General features: G+C 53.9%; 1 non-coding gene across 1 annotated transcript in view; it reads right to left on the bottom strand.

The window, feature by feature from the left end:
* Positions 1-1,668, bottom strand: part of LOC126434435 (small subunit ribosomal RNA) — a 1,910-nt gene extending 242 nt beyond the window's left edge. The window contains exon 1 of the ribosomal RNA XR_007579229.1: positions 1-1,668. This exon is cut by the window's left edge and continues 242 nt beyond it. This is a non-coding gene — a ribosomal RNA (small subunit ribosomal RNA).
* Positions 1,669-5,000: the final 3,332 nt, after the last annotated feature.

Below are 5,000 nucleotides of genomic sequence, written 5' to 3'. Positions count from 1 at the left end.
AACAATTGCAAGCCCCAATCCCTAGCACGAAGGAGGTTCAGCGGGTTACCCCGACCTTTCGGCCTAGGAAGACACGCTGATTCCTTCAGTGTAGCGCGCGTGCGGCCCAGAACATCTAAGGGCATCACAGACCTGTTATTGCTCAATCTCGTGCGGCTAGAAGCCGCCTGTCCCTCTAAGAAGAAAAGTAATCGCTGACAGCACGAAGGATGTCACGCGACTAGTTAGCAGGCTAGAGTCTCGTTCGTTATCGGAATTAACCAGACAAATCGCTCCACCAACTAAGAACGGCCATGCACCACCACCCACCGAATCAAGAAAGAGCTATCAATCTGTCAATCCTTCCGGTGTCCGGGCCTGGTGAGGTTTCCCGTGTTGAGTCAAATTAAGCCGCAGGCTCCACTCCTGGTGGTGCCCTTCCGTCAATTCCTTTAAGTTTCAGCTTTGCAACCATACTTCCCCCGGAACCCAAAAGCTTTGGTTTCCCGGAGGCTGCCCGCCGAGTCATCGGAGGAACTGCGGCGGATCGCTGGCTGGCATCGTTTATGGTTAGAACTAGGGCGGTATCTGATCGCCTTCGAACCTCTAACTTTCGTTCTTGATTAATGAAAACATACTTGGCAAATGCTTTCGCTTCTGTTCGTCTTGCGACGATCCAAGAATTTCACCTCTAACGTCGCAATACGAATGCCCCCGCCTGTCCCTATTAATCATTACCTCGGGTTCCGAAAACCAACAAAATAGAACCGAGGTCCTATTCCATTATTCCATGCACACAGTATTCAGGCGGGCTTGCCTGCTTTAAGCACTCTAATTTGTTCAAAGTAAACGTGCCGGCCCACCGAGACACTCACTCAAGAGCACCCTGGTAGGATTGCAACGGGGTCCGCCTCGGGACGCACGAGCACGCACGAGGCGCGTCGCACGCCTTCAGCTCGCCCCACCGGCAGGACGTCCCACGATACATGCCAGTTAAACACCGACGGGCGGTGAACCAACAGCGTGGGACACAAATCCAACTACGAGCTTTTTAACCGCAACAACTTTAATATACGCTATTGGAGCTGGAATTACCGCGGCTGCTGGCACCAGACTTGCCCTCCAATAGATACTCGTTAAAGGATTTAAAGTGTACTCATTCCGATTACGGGGCCTCGGATGAGTCCCGTATCGTTATTTTTCGTCACTACCTCCCCGTGCCGGGAGTGGGTAATTTGCGCGCCTGCTGCCTTCCTTGGATGTGGTAGCCGTTTCTCAGGCTCCCTCTCCGGAATCGAACCCTGATTCCCCGTTACCCGTTACAACCATGGTAGGCGCAGAACCTACCATCGACAGTTGATAAGGCAGACATTTGAAAGATGCGTCGCCGGTACGAGGACCGTGCGATCAGCCCAAAGTTATTCAGAGTCACCAAGGCAAACGGACCGGACGAGCCGACCGATTGGTTTTGATCTAATAAAAGCGTCCCTTCCATCTCTGGTCGGGACTCTGTTTGCATGTATTAGCTCTAGAATTACCACAGTTATCCAAGTAACGTGGGTACGATCTAAGGAACCATAACTGATTTAATGAGCCATTCGCGGTTTCACCTTAATGCGGCTTGTACTGAGACATGCATGGCTTAATCTTTGAGACAAGCATATGACTACTGGCAGGATCAACCAGGGAGCTGCGTCAACTAGAGCTGAGCAGCCGGCCGCCCGGGAGTGTGTCCCGGGGGCCCGCGCGAACACGCAAGCGTCCGCTCAATTATTCTGCAAACAGGAGGAGGCTGAGCTCCCCTGCACAATACACCTCGAAACCCTCTCAGGTCCCGGCGGCGCGCAGCGCCGTCCTAAGTACTTGGTCGGGTTCGAGAGAGGCGCAATCGCCCGGAGTTTGGCGAGTAGACGCTTTAGGTGCGACCACCCGTGCTCCCAACTGAGCTTGCCGCTGCCGACAGAGGCCCGGGAGCGTGCTGTCGTGGCATTGCCGGCGGGAGACAACACGCGCCACCTACGGTGGCCGGCAGCTCCAACGCCAGCGCCACAGAAGGACAAAAGCCCCACTTGGGTGCCGAAGCGAACTCTCCCAGCACAGCGCACGCGCCAACACGTCCGCACAGCTGCGATACAATCCACCTGCGAGAACCGCAGAGGCGACCGAGCAGCAGACGGCGTCGCGGCGCCGAGCGCCGGGCGGCGGCGCATCCTCAGCGCACACAGTCCTCAATCGGACCAGCACACTGCAGATGTCCACCGCGCTTCGCACCGGGCCCGCGAGGACCTACTTTGGCCGCACGGCGCCGCGTGCAGGGTGCGCCGGCGCGCAGCTACGCCGCCTGCCGCCTCCGTCGGCCGGCGCGCCTGCCACTGGCCGCCCCCACCAGCCGGCTGTAGCGCGTGCGCCCACGCACCGCGCGGCCAGCACGCCGGGAGGCCCCCCCTCACCGGCCGGGGACGGTCCCACCCAGCCACCGCCGCGTATCGCTTCACACCCACATGCCATTCACGTTCGTGGGCATGGTGGGTATCGCTGAAACAACCGGTTGGTAGCTCAACCGATCGTCGCCATCACTGATTCACCTCTAGCGAGAACAACCGCACCACAACGGTTTACCAGTTCTTCATTTGCGTAACGTCACCAGCAAACGTAGACGTCCATCGCCATTTGCAAATTCAACGATTGTTGCATGCCTGTGTCAGGTGTCACGACACACTATGTCTGCCCACATACACGCAACAACATGTGCACGCTTCGCGAACACGTGGAAGGTGGCCCCCGTACGTATGCGATGTCCATTGCGCGAACGACTGTCAACCGGCCTCTGTCGCATGTCGCAGATGTGGAACGCAGTGCACCATGCTATCACGGTGTGTGAGAAGAGACGACTACGTCTGACAACACGCGCCACTACATCAACAGACGGCTCATGCCGATCGCCATCCACGGCATACCATACTGCAATCCAGCTCTTATAGGGAGACGACATGTAGCTGAGTGCACAATATTTGGACCGTATGGTTCGCCGTTGTTGGCGCAGTCGTGGTACGGTCACACATGTACCACGATGTATCATTCAGTACATGAGGACCAATGTGCAGTACAGTGTGTGATTTGGACGTACAACATCAGCGGACAGTTGACACAAGCCGTACCACAACGTAGGCTGTGCTTCGCCATGCGAATGCCAATGAACAACTGCGAAGGGCATTGAGCATGTACGTCCTGCTGCCATCCGCATTACAGTGTATAGCTGCAAGGTGTTTAACATGAAGCGATACTCTGGGGACCGGGCAGTGCGAGTAGCAAACTATATTGCGGGGGTTGCAGTTAGGCAACACTACACTAATTTAACGCGTCGTATGACAATTACAGAGCAGGTTAAGGCCCAACGTGTGTTGGGTTAAGGCCCAACGTGTGTTGGGTTAAGGCCCAACGTGTGTTGGGTTAAGGCCCAACGTGTGTTGGGTTAAGGCCCAACGTGTGTTGGGTTAAGGCCCAACGTGTGTTGGGTTAAGGCCCAACGTGTGTTGGGTTAAGGCCCAACGTGTGTTGGGTTAAGGCCCAACGTGTGTTGGGTTAAGGCCCAACGTGTGTTGGGTTAAGGCCCAACGTGTGTTGGGTTAAGGCCCAACGTGTGTTGGGTTAAGGCCCAACGTGTGTTGGGTTAAGGCGCAACGTGTGTTGGGTTAAGGCGCAACGTGTGTTGGGTTAAGGCGCAACGTGTGTTGGGTTAAGGCGCAACGTGTGTTGGGTTAAGGCGCAACGTGTGTTGGGTTAAGGCGCAACGTGTGTTGGGTTAAGGCGCAACGTGTGTTGGGTTAAGGCGCAACGTGTGTTGGGTTAAGGCGCAACGTGTGTTGGGTTAAGGCGCAACGTGTGTTGGGTTAAGGCGCAACGTGTGTTGGGTTAAGGCGCAACGTGTGTTGGGTTAAGGCGCAACGTGTGTTGGGTTAAGGCGCAACATAGGTTGGGTTAAGGCGCAACATAGGTTAGGTTAAGGCGCAACATAGGTTAGGTTAAGGCGCAACATAGGTTAGGTTAAGGCGCAACATAGGTTAGGTTAAGGCGCAACATAGGTTAGGTTAAGGCGCAACATAGGTTAGGTTAAGGCGCAACATAGGTTAGGTTAAGGCGCAACATAGGTTAGGTTAAGGCGCAACATAGGTTAGGTTAAGGTACAATATAGGTTAGGTTAAGGTACAATATAGGGTAGGTTAAGGCGCAACATAGGTTAGGTTAAGGCACAACACGGGTTAGGTTAAGGCACAACACGGGTTAGGTTAAGGCACAACACAGGTTAGGTTAAGGCACAACACGGGTTAGGTTAAGGCACAACACGGGTTAGGTTAAGGCAGAATACGGGTTAGGTTAAGGCACAATACGGGTTAGGTTAAGGCACAATACGGGTTAGGTTAAGGCACAATACGGGTTAGGTTAAGGCACAATACGGGTTAGGTTAAGGCACAATACGGGTTAGGTTAAGGCACAATACGGGTTAGGTTAAGGCACAATACGGGTTAGGTTAAGGCACAATACGGGTTAGGTTAAGGCACAATACGGGTTAGGTTAAGGCACAATACGGGTTAGGTTAAGGCACAATACGGGTTAGGTTAAGGCACAATACGGGTTAGGTTAAGGCACAATACGGGTTAGGTTAAGGCACAATACGGGTTAGGTTAAGGCACAATACGGGTTAGGTTAAGGCACAATACGGGTTAGGTTAAGGCACAATATGGGTTAGGTTAAGGCACAATATGGGTTAGGTTAAGGTACACATTGTTGTAAGGAAAGGTGTTTTGGGGGGGGGGGGGGCGGCAGTTTGTTGATTGTGATTATCGTAAGTAAATGACTGCGGCATCATCTGATTTGCCACGTCAGGGTGCACCTTTGGCTCATAACAGGCGGCGCTCTGATTCCATGCTTGTGGCAGACCTGTGTCTTTCATTCCTGCCATTGTTTGTGTGGTGTGACAGGAGGCAGTATTGTGATGTTGGGTGCACCCCTGTGTGGGACAT

Source organism: Schistocerca serialis, unplaced genomic scaffold (genome assembly GCF_023864345.2).
Source record: "Schistocerca serialis cubense isolate TAMUIC-IGC-003099 unplaced genomic scaffold, iqSchSeri2.2 HiC_scaffold_1189, whole genome shotgun sequence".
Taxonomy (NCBI): domain Eukaryota; kingdom Metazoa; phylum Arthropoda; class Insecta; order Orthoptera; family Acrididae; genus Schistocerca; species Schistocerca serialis.
Note: the sequence above shows the minus strand (reverse complement) of the source record. Positions and strands in the feature narration are given on the sequence as shown.